The sequence below is a fragment of the Triticum aestivum genome, chromosome 1A, assembly GCF_018294505.1.
Source record: "Triticum aestivum cultivar Chinese Spring chromosome 1A, IWGSC CS RefSeq v2.1, whole genome shotgun sequence".
NCBI classification, from domain to species: Eukaryota; Viridiplantae; Streptophyta; class Magnoliopsida; order Poales; family Poaceae; genus Triticum; species Triticum aestivum.
In genome coordinates, this window is record NC_057794.1 from 555,018,710 (window position 1) to 555,036,874 (window position 18,165).

Below are 18,165 nucleotides of genomic sequence, written 5' to 3' on the forward strand. Positions count from 1 at the left end.
CTTTCAGCATCCAAACCATCCTTGCCATAAGAAAATTGGACCTGGGTGGTATGGTTTGCCTTCGTGAGCCAACTACCCAGCAAACTAGATGAGGTAAGATTATGGTTTGCCTTCATGATCCAACCACCAGTAAACTAGACGAGGTAAGATTAGGGTCTTCGTGATCCAACCACCAAGAAACTAGCCGAGGTAACTTTTCTTCTTGGTAACGTAATATTACGACACACCGACGTGACACCAGATTACGTACAGATTTCTTTTTTTCTTTTTGCCTCCTTGAGCCAATGACCATGAAACTGAAGTAACAAGTGTGCCGAGAGGTGACATTTCCCACGTAAAATTCCTGATACATATGCCATGTGGGACCTGACCTCACATGTCATCCACACTACAAAACCATACGATACTGCAAAGGATCTAAACCCATTGTTGTAGGGATGAATGTAAGCAAACTGTCGTTTATTTATTTATAAAACCAGTATTTCACACGTCAGGACAAGAAAACAATGAAATATGCATCACTATAGCTTATTGTAAAATCACACGGAATAAGAATAATCAGCAAGACGAAAATCAGACGGCATAAGAACTTCTCACATGGCCTCGTGTGCCCATAAAAGTTTGCAATATAAAACTGTTTTCTACAGAATCGTGCAATGTAATGACTATCAACTAGTATATCTCCCATGCATTGGTACTATATAACTAAAACTGGCACATGTTGAGTGTCTCCAGATACTTCGTCTCCAAGTCGCTTACAAACAGCTTCTTCCTTCCTTGATTATAGCAGATTCCTTATTTGCCATTTTCCTGATAAAATCACAAAACGTGGATCAAGTGAGATAAGGTCACCTAAAAAATACATGCGTATTTGCATATGGTGCAACCGATGAACCAGAATTGCTCATCATGTACATTCTACCAAAAAAACTTTCTTCCATACCTTACAAAAAAATGCAAGGCAAATTGAAGCAGTGACTTTCATAAGGCAAATACACAATAGCCCTAAAGTTGATTCACACTAGGGGAATTCTACAAAGAGGAGAAAATATTATGTTTCCATGGAGTTCATCATGATTGATGACAATAACTAGAGCTTAGTTATATGGTGCTGTAAGTGCATCTAGTGCCACCCCTAGTTGGTTTTGGAGTATTGACGACAAACCTAGTTGAGGGACTAATGTGTTTGTGAGAATTGCAGGATAACACAGGTAGAAGTCCCTCATGATTCGGTTTTACTACCAGAGATGACCCCTAAAAATTTATGAAGACATTGAAGTCAAAGGTGGTATATGAAGATATTCACATTGAAGACTATGACAAGAGAAGACACGATATGAAGCCTATGGAGCTCAAAGACTTAGATCTTTCGTAGTTCTTTTTCTTTTGTGTTGAGTCATAGGAACCACCGTGCTGTTAAGTGGGGTCCAAGAGAACCAGTCAGAATGACTGGAGTGATGCCTAAACCAAAAACCTATGTCTTCGAGTGAAGACTATGAGAGCGAATCTTGTCCAGAGTCGGACAAGTCAGCTTTGCTTGTAGCCCAAGTAAAGTTGCCGTGTGAGTTTGAAATCTGACCGTTGGAACACGTGTCAGTTCCTTAGTGACCCAGGGTCATTTCGAACAAATCAGGTCGGGTTGCCAAGTGGCTATAAATAGCACACCCCCTACAACCATAAACGGTTGGCTGCTCAGATTGAGAGTATGGCTTTTGTTGTTTGAGAGCAACCCACCTCGTAGCCTTTGAGAGAGAATTCCTTGCGAGGATAAAAGCCCTAACCACCAGAGCCAGAGAGAATTGGGCATCACTTAAGTCTTCTTGTCTGTGTGATCTGAAGACTTATTACACTTGAGGACTGTGCATCCTCCAGCCGGTTAGGCGTCGCGTTCTAAGCTTCCAAGAGACATTGTGGATTGCCAGTGAACGAAGTCTGTGAAGGTTTGGGAGTCTACCTTGAAGACTTACCAGAGTGATTGGGCGAGGTCTATGTGACCTTAGCTCAAGGAGAATACGGTGAGGACTGGGTGTCCTGAGCTGCGTGTTCAGGATTGGGTGTCCGAGACTGTGTGTCCTAAGGTTTAAATACCTAGCCGCTCCAACCAGACGTACAGTTGTCACAGCAACTGGAACTGGTTCAACAAATCATTGTCTTCAACGAGTCACTGGTTTCATCTTCACTTCACGTTACTTACTGTTACTCCTTGTGAAGTCATTGTATGTTTGCTCTATCATTTGTCTTCACTGAGTGACTGCGTGTTCTGTTTGACTTCACAATATCTTCCAACCTGATCCTTACCACCTAGCTGCTATTAGTCTTTGTGCTTTCACTTCATTGAATACTTCACTATGGTTTGCCTAGTGTAGTCTACCTTCCGCTGCATGGTAATAGGTTCAATTTTATCGTTCGTCTTCAAAACTACCATGCTCTGAAGACTTTCATAAAAATCGCCTACTCACCCCCCTCTAGTCGATATAACGCACTTTCAATTGGTATCAGAGCAAGGTGCTCCCTTGTTCTGTGTGATTCGGTTTAACCACCTGGAGTTTTAGCTATGTTGACTACAGGGATAATTAAAGTCTTCGCTGCGTGCCCCGTCTTCGATGGAACTGAATATCCCTACCGGAAGAATAAGATGCGCATGCATCTTGAAGCCATTGACGTCGACCTATGGTATGTCGTCGAGAACAACGTTCCCAAGGCTGGAGAAGGTGTCACTACTGCTGATGTCAAGAAATTCGTTCAACTGGACTCTACTGCCAAGAATATCATCTGTGGTCATCTGACCAAAGGACAGTATGGCCGTGTGAGTGCTTTGAAGACATCCAAGCTGGTCTGGGACTGGCTCTCCAAGGTCAATGAAGGCATCTCAACCCAGAGAGATCAGAGAATCAGTGTCCTTCGCAACCTCTTCAATCGCTTCAAGCGAAATGACAATGAGAATATCCAGCACACATTTGACCGACTCACTGACATCACAAATGAGCTTCAAGCCCTCGGCGCCACTGAGATTACCAAACACGAAGTCGTCAAGACGCTGCTGAGATCACTTGATAGTTCATTTGACATCCTGGCCCTGATGATTCAAGAACGTCCTGATTTCAAGACACTCGATCCGTCTGACATACTTGAGAGGCTCAACACACATGAGTTTCAGCTTTCGGAGAAAAGAGATATCTACGGTCCAAACTATGGGCGAACTCGTGCCTTGAAGGCAAAAGCTGTCTCCTCATCTGAAGAAGAATCTGACAGCAGTTCTGATTATCCTGAAGACATTGGAAGGGAACTTGCTATGCTTGTCAAGAAGTTCCAAAAATTCACCAAGAAGAAAGGCTTCAGAAAGTCTTCCCGATCAAGTTCAAGGAATGATGAAGCTCCTGCTCATGACTACAAGAGGAAAACATGTCACAAGTGCAAGAAACTTGGCCACTTCATCTCTGAGTGTCCACAGTGGGACAATGAGAACAAAAAGAAGAAGAAGAGCAAGGAATATGACTCTAACGACAAGAAAAAGAAGAAGAAATACTCAAAGTCTTCTTCCAAGTCTTCCTCAAAGTCTTCATCACACAAGAAGAGCTCATCTGGCAAGGCACATGCGTTTGTTGGCAAGGAAATGGATTCAGAGGAGGAGTCTGCTTCTGAGGAGGCGGAGGTGGAGTCTGAGGAGGAATCCGACTCAGGCGTCGCAAGTCTGGCTACAGCATACGTTGCTAAGTCCATCTTCAACACTGAATACAATGACTTCATCACCGACACCGATGCAAATGACAAGGACTACTCCGCTTCTACCTACTACTTCATGGCACGCGGTGCCAAGGTAAACACACGCACTACTCACTATCAAACATCTAGTGACGATGACTCTGATTGTGGTTCAAAACCTAGCTACAAAACACTTGCTAAAATTGCAACTGAACAACAGAAAGCTATGGAACATATTCAAAAACTGTTAGACAGAAGCGATGATCTGTTAGGTGCTGAAATGACTCGATCCGAATCCTTAATTGAAGACATAAAAAATCTTCATGTTAATTATCAGGAACTTGAAAGTCGTTATGAAACTCTCTCAACAACTCATGAAAAGCTTTCCTATGATTATCTTCAAAGGAAGCAGGATCTTGAGAAATTGAGAGCGGTTCATGAAGATCTTCAAACGGAAAACGAGTCACTTCGCGCCAAACAGATCAGTCCCGCTCAGGAAGGATTTGAACCACCATGTCTTAAATGCATTGAGCGTGATAATGCTACTTCTGTTGCTGAATGTTCTACTGCTACTGCTGTTGCAATATCTTCAACTGTTGATGTGGTAGCTAACCCCTCTGCTGAGGATACCACCGCTATTGCTGATGAGAATGCTAGGTTGAAGACATTGCGTGAAACAGGGATGTACAAAAGTCTTCAAGGGCATCAGACACTATGTGATGTCCTCAAAAAGCAGATTCTGAACCGAAACCCTAGGAAAGAGGGTGTTGGGTTCGTAAGGAAAATGAATGCAGATGGCTCTTACTGGAAACCTGAGCAGTACCCCAAAACCATGTGGGTTGCTGCAAAGGAACCTTCAGCAGATCCATCCAATCTAACTGGCTTCACTTGTGCTAACCCCATTATCATTGATGAATCCTTTGATGCAAACTATATACTATTTAAGAATCAGAATGGTGAAGTGTTTGCCAGGTACATTGGTACTAACTGCAGGAATGGACCGCCTATGAAGAAGATCTGGGTTCCGAAAAGGTGTCTGGAAAATCCTCCTGTGAATGTCTTCATGACACCTCACTTGAAGAAGACAAACCTCAGACCAAAGGCTTCATACGGTCCAAAGGCTTCATACAAACAGAGGACTCACCTGAGTCGCACTAACGCAAATGTTTTGCAGGGAAACCATACTCAGGCATATGAATATGAGAGCGGTTCATCAAACCGCCATGTTCATAAGACCAAGAACTATTCTGCTTATTCTTATGAGTACTATTGTCCGCCTGCAAGACTGTTTGCTAAGGCTTCAAAGCCAAAATTCTCAGATGCTGCACTTAGACTTATTGCTTCTAAGCCACCCTTGAAGATGTGGGTGGTTAAGAAGGCTTAACTCTCTTTTGTAGGGAAAGGTCTCCAGCAGAAAACCAAAATCGTCTGACGCTATTACTGGGGACCTTAAACATCTTGTAGGGCGCAAGATCAAATGCCCAAATGGTCTTACTATGTACTTCGTACTTGAATCGCTTGCTACTCTCCCTATTAGTCCTAACCTGGATCTAAGCTTTCATAACCCACTGGTTCGTCAAATATTTTTGCTTCACAATGCTCTTGGTGAAGCCCATCCCCCTAACTGCACTGTAGGGTACGACACCATCATCTTCAGAATGGATTATTGACAGTGGGTGTACAAATCACATGACTGGCAAAAGAAGTCTTCTTATGGACTCAACCTTACGTCCATCCGACAAGAGGCACATCACATTTGCTGACACTGGTAAAAGTAAGGTATTGGGTCTAGGTAGAGTTGCAATCTCAAGGGATCAACACATGGATAAAGTCATGCTTGTTGATTCCATTGGCTTCAACTTAATGTCTGTCTCAATGCTTTGCGATTTGAACATGATCGTAATGTTTGGAAAATATCGTTGCCTTGTACTAATGGAATCTGACAAATCTCTAGTGTTTGAAAGGTATCGAAAAGATGATTTGTACGTGGTAGATTTCTCAGCAGGGCCACATCTTGCAGTATGTCTTCTAGCAAAGGCTTCAGAATGCTGGCTCTGGCATCGAAGGCTTGGACATGCTGGCATGAGGAACCTCCACACCCTTGCGAAGAAGAAGCATGTCATAGGCATCGAGGACGTCAAGTTCAAGAAAGACCACTTATGCGGTGCCTGTGAAGCAGGGAAGATGACGAGGGCCAAACATCCCTCGAAGACAATCATGACCACTACTCGACCCTTCGAACTGCTTCACATGGATCTTTTCGGTCCCACTCATTACTCAACTCTAAGTACTACTGCTTGCCTCTATGGCTTCATTATTGTTGATGATTATTCTAGATATACTTGGGTGCACATAATCCTTTACAAGACTGAAGTGCAGGATGTCTTCAGACGCTTCGCCAATCGAGATATGAACAATTTTGGCGCCAAGATAAAGCACATCAGAAGTGACAATGACACTGAATTCAAGAACACTGGCCTTGATACATATCTTGATACCTTGGGCATCACACATGAATTCTCAGCCCCGTACACGCCACAGCAGAATGGCGTCGTCGAACGCAAGAACAGAACACTAATTGAGATGGCCAGAACGATGCTAGATGAATACAAGACCCCAAGAAAATTCTGGCCCAAAGCCATTGATACTGCATGCCATACAATCAATTGTGTTTATCTTCACAAGCTATTGAACAAGACATCTTATGAGCTCCTTACTGGCAAGAAGCCAAATGTCAGTTACTTCAGAGTATTTGGCGCAAGGTGCTGGATCAAAGACCCACATCACACCTCAAAATTTGCACCAAAAGCACATGAGGGTTTTATGCTTGGATATGGAAAGGATTCGCACTCCTACAGAGTCTTCAATCTCTTTCATTACAAAGTGGTTGAAACAGTGGATGTGCGGTTCGATGAGACCAACGGTTCACAAAGAGAGCAGCTACCAAATGTGCTAGATGAAGTTCCATCCAGTGAATCAATCAAGCTAATGGGAACTGGAGAAATTATACCTTCTGAAGCTCATCCTGAAGAAGAACTTATCATTTCAGCACCTGATCAACATGAAGACAATGCTCAGCCTGAAGATATTCCTTCCAACAACGACAATGAACAGCAAGAGCAAAGTCTTTGCCCTGTACATCCTCGCGTTGCCAATGAAGTGCAGATTGAAAGAATAATGGATAGCATCAATGCACCTGGTCCACTCACTCGTTCAAGGGCAACTCAGCTAGCAAATTTCTGTGGGCACTTCGCATTCGTCTCAATAGCAGAACCCAAGAAAGTTGAAGAAGCCTTCATGGAACCTGAATGGATTCAAGCTATGCAAGAAGAGCTTCAATAGTTTGAGCTGAATAATGTATGGGAACTGGTTAAGCATCCTGATCCACGGAAGCACAATATAATAGGCACCAAATGGATATACCGCAACAAGCAAGATGAGCATGGTCAAGTTGTCAGAAACAAAGCTCGTCTCGTTGCTCAAGGATATACTCAAGTGGAAGGCATTGACTTTGATGAAACATTTGCTCTTGTGGCTAGACTTGAAGCCATACGCATACTGCTGGCCTATGCAAATCATCATAACATACTTCTATACCAAATGGATGTGAAGAGTGCCTTTCTCAATGGCAAGATTGAAGAAGAAGTGTATGTTGCACAACCACCTGGCTTTGAAAATCCAAAACATCCTGACATGGTATACAAGCTCAACAAGGCACTGTATGGCCTCAAACAAGCCCCTCGGGCCTGAAGTACAGTGAAGAGTTTGGATATATGATGCAAGAGCAATATCAGATGTCCATGATGGGGGAGCTGAAGTTCTTCCTTGGTCTTCAAATATGACAACAACGCAATGGCATCTTCATATCTCAAGGGAAGTATCTCAAAGATTGCCTGAAGAAGTTCGGTATGCAAGACTGCAAAGGCTTCACAACACCAATGCCAGCCAAACATCATCTGGGTCCTGACGAAAATGGTAAAGAGTTCGATCAAAAGGTATACCGCTCCATGATTGATTCTTTACTTTATCTATGTGCATCTAGGTCAGATATTATGCTTAATGTTTGCATGTGTGCTCAATTTCAAGCGGCACCAAAGGAGTCGCATCACTTAGCTGTGAAGCGAATTCTACGATATTTGGCTCACACCCCAACTCTAGGATTATGGTATCCAAAGGGCTCAGAGTTTGATCTGGTTGGATTCTCGGATGCTGATTATGCTGGTGACAAAGTTGATCGCAAGTCTACATCAGGCACATGTCACATTCTGGGACGATCACTTGTATGTTGGTCTTCAAAGAAGCAGAACTGTGTATCTCTCTCCACTGCTGAATCTGAATACATTGCTGCTGGATCATGCTGCACTCAGCTTCTGTGGATGAAGCAAACACTCAAGGACTATGGCATTCATCTGAAGCAAGTGCCACTTTACCGCGACAACGAAAGCGCCATCAAGATTGCTAACAACCCAGTTCAGCACTCGAAGACAAAGCACATTGAAATTCGTCATCACTTTCTCAGAGATCATGTTGTGAAGGAAGACATTGATATCATACACGTCAACACTGAAGAGCAATTGGCAGATATCTTCACCAAGCCCTTGGATGAGAAGAGGTTTTGCAAGTTACGGTGTGAGCTAAATATCCTGAAATCCTCAAATGTCCTGTGATCAGGCACACATCCTAACACTTATGCATATTGATGACTTAGATGTGCAACACACGAAGTGAAGTATATCTTCAATCAATGAAGACATACATTCTAAGTGTGAATACATTAATGTGGAATTTGACTTCGGAGCGCCATGATAATTGTGCGCCGTGTCTGGGTCTAATACTTCCTATACGGTGGGTAACGCCACCACCAAACGTTCTATTTTGAAGTGTTTCACTCATGGCGTTACCTTGCAATGTCTTCACATTTGGTTTGGCTTCGATCTCAACATATTTTCATGATTATCTTCACTATGTTGATTATATATATATATATATATATATATATATATATATATATATATATATATATATATATATGCTAGTGTACTGTCCTCTACAGCATTCACTTATAGCTATGTCTTCGTGTTGAATCTTTTGAACTAAGTGAACGTGATCGGACCCTAACCTCTCTATGCTTTCTATCTCAAACTCTATCTCTCCAAGTCATATGCATTTTATTGAAACTGTCGAATGTCTTCTCTGCGTCCTTGTCAGCAGAAAATACAGAGACAACCATTAAGTCCGTTTTCAATGCTCATTCCTCCACATGAATTCCGGAGAAGTAGGAACGACCACCCGACAATCCAGGCGTGCGTGGGACGTGGAACAAACCCCAAAATTCCGCATAATGGCCACGTGTTCCTCAAATACGAATCGCCAGGGGCACCTGTGTAATAGCACAGTGCCGCCCCTGTGCCTATAAATACATACTCACAACGATCATTATCTCTTCTTCCACCCTCGCACGAACCCTAGCGCCACCGCTAGCTCTCGATGACGCCGGCGACGAAGCGCTTCGCTGCCGCAACCTCTCCGACGCCGTCTTCATGCCGACCGCGGACATCGTCCTCTCCGCCATCGCCGTAGGTGTCCTCCGTCGCCAAGTTAGGGCACGGAAGATCGAACTGCTCGGCCTCACCTCCCACTTCGTCTAGCAGTTCTCAGTGTGGTAAATAAAACTCCTTTTTTTACAGCACCGTTGATCCTATTGATCTGTCACTTTCTACCACAAGCAGTTTCTGTTCACACAAGCTAGATCTCTCTCATACTGCATCTCATAAACATGCCTAGTATATTCACTTGTGCTTCACAAAGTAGTTAGATTCCTCACTTGTACTGATCTGTGGATTCGTACAAATCTGGAACCAACTTCTTATCTATGAGTGAATGTCTTCGCACGATGAGGTCAATGTCTTCTAAACTGATTTATCTTCAAAATCTTCTGAGAATGCATATGACCTCTTCCCCTTCCCTCGCACCTTAATGCCGTCACAGGTACATGTCCGTGGGAGAATCCTTTGGTTCTCATAGTCTGCATTCATTTGCAGAATTCTTACAGCATCACATAAATTCTCCCGAAGCCAGTTCCTGTTGGTCCAGCAAACGAAAACCTTTGAAGCCCTTGAACGTCTTGAAGCCTTTCAAGTTAAAGTTTATGGCTTTAGAGAAAGCAGCAAGGAAGGGTGGCAGAAAGCGTCATGGTGAGACCTCCAGAGATCTGCCAGATGAACTCTCAGAAATGTACAAGACATATCCTGAAGAGGATTAGTTAGCGCAAGACCCGAATCCAATGGATTCGAAGATATTTGGCAGAACAATGGTTCAAATACAGATTTGTGACCTAGGAGTATGCTGAGAAAAACGCCATCAAGAGACCATGGGGAGACATCCTATTCAAGAATCTTCTACCCAGGTCCAGAGATGAAGCCATTGCTCAAGGCTTCTATCCATGCATGGTCCGTAGACCACAGCCTGCTGATGCACACTCGTCGTCACTGCTATGGTGTCGTGACGGCAATCTGTTCAAGCGCAACTTCCAGTTTGCTCAGAACTCAGCGAAGCAGAACAAGAAGACTTTTGGGTTAGACTTCAACCCTGGTCCCTCATCTCCAAGGGCAGATGGCACACGACATGCAGAACCCAATGTCATCGGTCCTTTCGCCAACCTTGAAGGCCTCATCACCTACATCTTGGTTCAAGGGACTGCAGTGAATGAGCCTGCAGCTGACACTGAGTCTGATGATGCGCCTGCAGTGCCGAAGCCAAAGCAGTTGAAGAAGCCAAAAGCTTCAAAGCCGGCCCCTTCATCAAAAATCTCAAGGGCGAAGCCATTGGCAACTGCACCTCCTGAAGACAGTGTGCAGTCTGAAGACTTATCATGCGTCTCAAGGCCCCAGAAGGCCAAGATGCCTCTGTCTCACACTGGCAAAGAGCTAACAGCTGCTGCCATTCTGCGCAACGACGACATTGATCTGTCAAGTGATGAAGATCTTGCAGATGACGCTCTTGAGCAACTCATCAAGAGCAAAGAAGAAGCAGAAATCTTCAATGATCTGCCTCTCTTTGATGTCACCATCATCCACAACTTCATTGATGAGTGGTTTGACACGCCAAACATCAGCTTTGAAGATCTGCAGCTACCCATTGGCCTCAGTGTCGCCTTCCAAGGCGCCATTGCTTCAGAACTTGCTATTGCCTAGCGCATTGTTGAGTTGAAGCAGAAGATTAACTATGAAAAGGCTCAGTTCAAGAAGCATATGGCCAAGGTCAGCGTGCAAGAAGTGAAGAACTTCAAGACAATGATGCACGAGCTCAAGGAAGCCTTTGTGAAGAAGCATGCAGAAGCTCAGGGTTCGCGTGAGCGCATGAAGACTCTGGCTGACAGATGTGTGCAAGCCTATAATGAGGCTGAGAAGCGCAAGGCACTTGGGCGTCCCGGCATCGACCCCAGGATGGCCGCAAAGAAGACGAAGAAGCCTGCTACGGCTGAATCTGATGCACCAAGGCAAGAAGCAGTTCCGATTGTCTTCCCAACAAGAATGACTGGCTCGAAGCCAAAGAGCCGGTCAACAGCTTCAGAGCTCAAGAAGACAAGAACTACTGAGGCTGAAGCTAGGAAGAGGAAACACTCTGAAGACTCTCCTACTGCCCCACCAAGAAAAAGAGAAAGAATAAGAAAGCTCGGGCTGCTCCCACAGAGCCCTTGATAGTTGAACCCATTTGTATGGTTCATCCTGACGCAGAACGTCAACTGACAGTTCATGAGCCTGCTTCCACAGAGGCTCCTGAAGCTGAAGACATTCCAGCAGCTGATCCCATCGCTGCTGAAGACATTGGTCATCATGACAATGTAGAAGATGATGCAGTCCTTCGTCAGTTAGAAAACAGCAAACTCATCAGCATTGGTCGTCCGCTGACGCCAATTGCACAGGATGCTTCATGGGCGGATCGCCCACAAGAGGAAGAAGACTATGAGGCTCAGCCCACTCCAACTCCACAGGCGTCGTCTGCGTTCCGCAGGCTTCGCAAAGGTCTAAGGCCTCAAGTCTCTGCTGAAGACATTCCGGCTGCATCAGCCGCAGAAGAAGAAGTACCACAAGATCCCACTCCCCTGCTCCACCAAGAAGCAGTTCTCCAGGAGAACATGCCTGTGACCAACCCTCCACCTAGTCAAGTGGAGGATGAAAATCTTGAGGCTGCCACAACCAACAACGAAGCTAATGTGGAGCCCTCCCCAGCAAAAGCTTCAGAAGACAGCGAAGCCACTGATCCCCCCACTTCTGTTCCTGAGTCTGCTGCCGGTCCCCAATTCAACTATCATGTTGAGCACAGGCCTCAGGTCCAGAAGCCAATCCCAAGACTGCCAAGGTTTCCAGGTCCTGCATCAGCACCTGGCTCCTTCAACATCAATGGCTTCAGGGCAGACAACATGTTCTTCAATAGCTCCAGGAACCCCTACTCAAGGGAAAGGATATCATCTGATCGATTCTGGAGCTATCCTCAGCGAAGCTATTACTCTTGCACTCTTTACAACCAAGGTCGCATCTTCCCACACAAGCGCCTTGACGTTGAAGCTATAGCTGGTCTGCCCTGTCTAGAAGAAGCGTTGGATTGCTTCAAGTCAGTGGGTCTGCTGCAGTTTGTTACTGATGAAGAGCATTGGAATGAAGAGCTGCTGCTACAATTCTATGCCACACTTCACATCAAAGGGTACAGCAGAGATCCGAAGACTTGGGTCCTGGAGTGGATGACTGGCAACGCTCATCACGAAGCCAATGCATTTGACATCATTGAGCTCACTGGCTTGCCCACTCCTGGCGATCTCTTCGAGCAAGGCTGTCAGCTGCATGCTGAAGCTATTGAGAGCATCTTTCAGCGGCCAGAACCTGATATGAGTCAAATGCTCAGCATGATGAAGCCATTGCCCCAAGATGCTACGTATCCCATAGAGTTCTTCGTTGAAGACCTTGAGTACCTGCCCAGAACCATCTATCACATCATCAGGCGAACTCTCTGGCCTATCAAAGGGCACTCTCCAAATGCCAAGCTTCACGGTGCAATGAAGACTTTGGTCTTCTATATACTTTATGGCAAATGCTTCAATGCACAGGACTTCTTCATACGCCAGCTTGCTGCATCAGGCATTGATCTGTTTGGTTTGAAGTTCTATGCCCCTTGGGTCATGTGGCTGATCAAGCTACACTCCGCCATCTCTTATCAGCCCTCAGCCTGCAACCATCAGATCTTCTTGCCTGACGTAGACATGTCTACTGAAGCCCTATATTCTGAGCCTGCCAAGCAACCTCTAAGTCTTCAGAATGCAAAACATCAGAGTTTTACACAGAATGTTGAAGGCGTTGAAGCAGTTTCTCAGGTGTATCCTTTGGCTGGCACTACACGTGCACCACACCCTGCTTCCACTGAAGCCACTAACAGTGCCACTGCTCCAAGACCCAAGAAGCGCACTCGTGTTCTCAACGACCGAGAGCTTCTTGTGGCTATACATCAGAAACACACTAGCTGAAGCGTCAGATGAAAAGCCTCTGGGTGGATGTTAATCGCACTCGAAATCTTGCCACCAAGAATGCTTTCGTTGCCCATGAAACCTGTCACCGCATATGGAAAGGGATCACGATGATGTGTTCTGAAGCTGATCTTCAAGAGGATGGCTTCTCTGAGAGATTCAAGTTTGACTCCACACCTCCTCGAAGGGCTATGCTGCTAGGAACTCCATCCCTTGAAGACTCTGAGTTCTCTTCCTCTACTGCCACAGTCACTGCCAGAATTATTGAGGAAGAAGACGATGCTACTTCACCGCCACCTCCTTCAGCACCTCCAAGCTCTTCTGCACCGCCAAACAACACCAACAACCCTGCTACTTCACCTACTCCTCATGGGAACGAGTAGAGGCTCTATGTCTTCAAATCTTTTTGGTCATTCCTGACAAAAGGGGGAGAAGCATATGAGATTGATAGTCTTCAAGCGGGTCCATATGGGCGGGTGCTTTATATTTTGCTTCGTTCTTACAACTCTCGTTTTTGCTACATTTGGTTCTTATGAGTTGTAACACTTAAACCAGATGGTCGTCTGCTACTTATTTGCCACCTTGTTTTGCGAAGATAAATTCCGCATGTGCGATGATAAATTCCGCACTTAGCTCATTCTACAGACGCCCATTTTCCATTATGCATGTCATTATCTTCATATACTTTCACGTGCATAGTGGATTGTCATCATAAGTTGAAGTGGATCTCCACAAGTTCCACCTGCCATGTGCATTTGCATTCCAAAAGCAAATTAACTTATATGCACATCTTCAGGGGGATCCCTCACAACTTATGAAGACAATTCCTTATCCTTTACAATTTCACAGATTATATTCCCCCGTTGAAAACTTCAACTAGTTTGTCATCAATCACCAAAAAGGGGGAGATTGTAAGTGCATCTAGTGCCACCCCTAGTTGGTTTTGGAGTATTGACGACAAACCTAGTTGAGGGACTAATGTGTTTGTGCGAATTGCAGGATAATACAGGTAGAAGTCCCTCATGATTCGGTTTTACTACCAGAGATGACCCCTAAAAATGTATGAAGACATTGAAGTCAAAGGTGGTATATGAAGATATTCACATTGAAGACTATGACAAGAGAAGACACGATATGAAGCCTATGGAGCTCGAAGACTTAGATCTTTTGTAGTTCTTTTTCTTTTGTGTTGAGTCATAGGAACCACCGTACTGTTAAGTGGGGTCCAAGAGAACCAGTCAGAATGACTGGAGTGATGCCTAAACCAAAAACCTATGTCTTCGAGTGAAGACTATGAGAGCAAATCTTGTCCAGAGTCGGACAAGTCAGCTTTGCTTGTAGCCCAAGTAAAGTTACCATGTGAGTTTGAAATCTGACCGTTGGAACACGTGTCAGTTCCTTAGTGACCCAGGGTCATTTCGGACAAATTAGGTCGGGTTGCCAAGTGGCTATAAATAGCCCACCCCCTACAACCATAAACGATTGGCTGCTCAGATTGAGAGTATGGCTTTTGTCGTTTGAGAGCAACCCACCTCGAAGCCTTTGAGAGAGAATTCCTTGCGAGGATAAAAGCCCTAACCACCAGAGCCAGAGAGAATTGGGCATCACTTAAGTCTTCTTGTCTGTGTGATCTGAAGACTTATTACACCTGAGGACTATGCATCCTCCAGCCGGTTAGGCGTCGCGTTCTGAGCTTCCAAGAGACATTGTGGATTGCCAGTGAACGAAGTCTGTGAAGGTTTGGGAGTCTACCTTGAAGACTTACCAGAGTGATTGGGCGAGGTCTATGTGACCTTAGCTCAAGGAGAATACGGTGAGGACTGGGTGTCCTGAGCTGCGTGTTCAGGATTGGGTGTCCGAGACTGTGTGTCCTAAGGTTTAAATACCTAGCCGCTCCAACCAGACGTACAGTTGTCACAGCAACTGGAACTGGTTCAACAAATCATTGTCTTCAACGAGTGACTGGTTTCATCTTCACTTCACGTTACTTACTGTTACTCCTTGTGAAGTCATTGTATGTTTGCTCTATCATTTGTCTTCACTGAGTGACTGCGTGTTCTGTTTGACTTCACAATATCTTCCAACCTGATCCTTACCACCTAGCTGCTATTAGTCTTTGTGCTTTCACTTCATTGAATACTTCACTATGGTTTGCCTAGTGTAGTCTACCTTCCGCTGCATGGTAATAGGTTCAATTTTATCGTTTGTCTTCAAAACTCCCATGTTCTGAAGACTTTCATAAAAATCGCCTATTCACCCCCCTCTAGTCGATATAACGCACTTTCAGGTGCGGCCTCACGTGGATCACTCCAAAAACAAAAACTGAACTAGAGAATGAACCGCGCTTCAATTGATATAAACCACATCAAGAAACAACGCTAGTTGGAAACAAATACCTCCCTTTTGACATTGGATATTTGTTCCTCCATGAGAATGACGAAACAGTAGAAGAACATGTTGGCAAGATTAACACCTAGCATGCACCCAAACTACAAGCTGGAGATACCAAGGTCGCAGCTATGCTTGCGTTGTGGTAGATGCCGCAGTACACCTATCCAATTTCTGTTGACCAGCTCAATACCAACATAGAACTGCTACCTAACTAGAGGTCAACGAGGCAACACAGGACATGTAAAATTTAATATTGCTATGCAATTTTATTCCACTAGTTCCAAACAATCGAACACATTACAAAATATGCAACCCAAAAATCCTGGTTCTAAAATTGATAAATGAGTTTTCCCCATTACAGTTTCCAGAAACCAGTGGCTCGAACATGATGATTTTGGTAGAAACTTTAGGAAAAACTTACAACAACTACTATTGTTCTCTAGTGAAAGATCGCACTAAATATACATGGACATATCGTGCGAAGGTAGAATAAAGGGTAATTCCATCATCAAGATCACGTTTTACAAGACATCTTTTTTGGATCAATAAACATGTACAAAGTTCTATGAGGTAACTAAAGCCCATGTATCATCATATGATGTGTTGATCCCAGAATGATTAGTTTTGCTAAGCATACCTAATGTTGCCATTAGAGTGTCCAAAACTGAAATGCATAGTGCTAATGGAAATAGTACAGTACAGGTTAAACTCAAACTCAAAAGAGAATGAGTGCGTTTCCTTGAGAGGAAAAACCTAGACATGCCCATGCAAATGTGATGGTGTCGGGCTATTTTTCTTTAAAACAAACATCAATTGGTGAGATTTGCCATGTTCCTTCAATGGATCTTCCAAGAATGCAAGTGTGGCAACTTTATTATGTTTGTTATTGATCCTACTAATCAGTGGAGTTACTATTCAGAAAGAAGATTAAAAGAAAGAGGAGCTACAAATCTGTAACAAAAAATACTTAAGTGTCAACTGAACCAAAACTTGCAAAATCATCTTGCGCTTCTTGGTTGCTATATCCATGAACAAGGTCAGTAGGAGCTAAAACAAGACGAACCAAAATAGAAACAGGATTGGGACCCCTCAACAGTTAAACTAATACACTGAGAGGCCCTAATCCTGTTTGTAAGAATTCTGAGAGACAAAGATAAGAGATATAGGGCCAACAAAAAAAATAGGAGCATGTCCAACTAATACATTTTCCAAATTTGCATGCAACGTAGATTGCATCGCTTGTTTACATCAACGTAAAATTGGAGCGTGTCCAGATTTATTCTTGTGTTCAGTGTGCATCAACAGATCAAAACTAGAAATAAATAGGTGCTTAACCATTCATCATTTGCCTTAAGCACATTGTAAAAATATGAGAAGCAAACCTGAGAAAGGTTAGTGTACTGAAGGCGTATGCAGTGGTTTCACAGAGGTGACAAAGAGCTACAAAATGTACGATGAATTGTAAAAGGAAAACAAAATTCTGCACTTGTCATTTTCGCTAGTTGCTACTGTGTCTCACTAGTCTTCAGGTCTGCACCTACAGAAAGTTCTGAAGCGTCACTAGTGTTCAGTTCTGAAGCGGATTCAGAATGATGGGATACCATCCTAAATACAGTAGCAGCATCCCAACTCCATTCCAAGTGAAAATGGCCGGAACTGGTTCTTTTTTTGTAGCAGTGGAGCTCTAAAGAAGAAATAAGGAATAACAGTTCATCTAAAACAGAGAAGATAGACAACAAACAGAGCTATCACATTTGGCTGGATCTAAGAAGATACTCTGGTGTTGTTCCTCCTCCGCGGCTTCTCCTCCTGTGTGATCCCCACCTCCTTGATTTGATCCCACAGACGAGCTAAGGTTTTCTCCATCACCCCCTTCAGTATGCAAGCTCATCTCTTCTCTTTCATCTCCTTAATTTCTTGGTCTTTTTACCCTTTATTTACCCTGTTCCTCAAAAATATAGAACCCTAACCCTAAAAATTAAGAAATTCATGGAGAAAAGGGAATGGAAGAGGAAGAGGGAGGTGTTACCAATGAGAAGACCGCTGACGATGGAGAGGGACATCGGAAAAGGTCGTCGCCGCCGCCGAGCTCGCACCAGATCGATGCACTGCCCAGCTCGCCTCCTGGTCGCTACCGCATGAAGAGGGAAAGGGGGAGTAATCCACGCAGGAGAGAGAGGGGTATCCCTTGCTTCAAGATTGTCCCTCCGGCGCCATCGACATGGCTGCCGCCGCCTCTGCAAACCGCAATCGCCAGCGAGGAGGGGAGGAGAGAGGAACGTGAACTGCTCGCACCTGATTAGAAAATACACGAGTACGGGTGGAGACGTAGAGTGGGCTAGCTCCAAATGACCAGTCAACCGTCGCATCAATGTAAGCAAGGTAAATTTATGGCGGTAGACGTGGAATAATATTTTTTTTGGTTGAGGATTCGTTAAGCCACACTTTTGCTCGGTCGAATGACTGGGGTGAAGAATTACTTATTCTTCACCCTGGGTCCTTAATAGACTTTCTATATATATATATGTTTAAGGTCGAATGTATACAAATATGGT

At 44.3% G+C, this 18,165-nt stretch overlaps 1 long non-coding RNA gene across 1 annotated transcript; it reads right to left on the reverse strand.

Annotated features, from left to right (window-relative positions):
• Positions 1-507: 507 nt before the first annotated feature.
• LOC123180917 (uncharacterized) lies at positions 508-17,954 on the reverse strand. Its single transcript, XR_006491400.1, has 3 exons — positions 15,616-17,954; positions 944-1,032; positions 508-810 (listed from the first exon to the last, which is right to left on the reverse strand). It is a non-coding gene; the product is annotated as an uncharacterized lncRNA (long non-coding RNA).
• Positions 17,955-18,165: the final 211 nt, after the last annotated feature.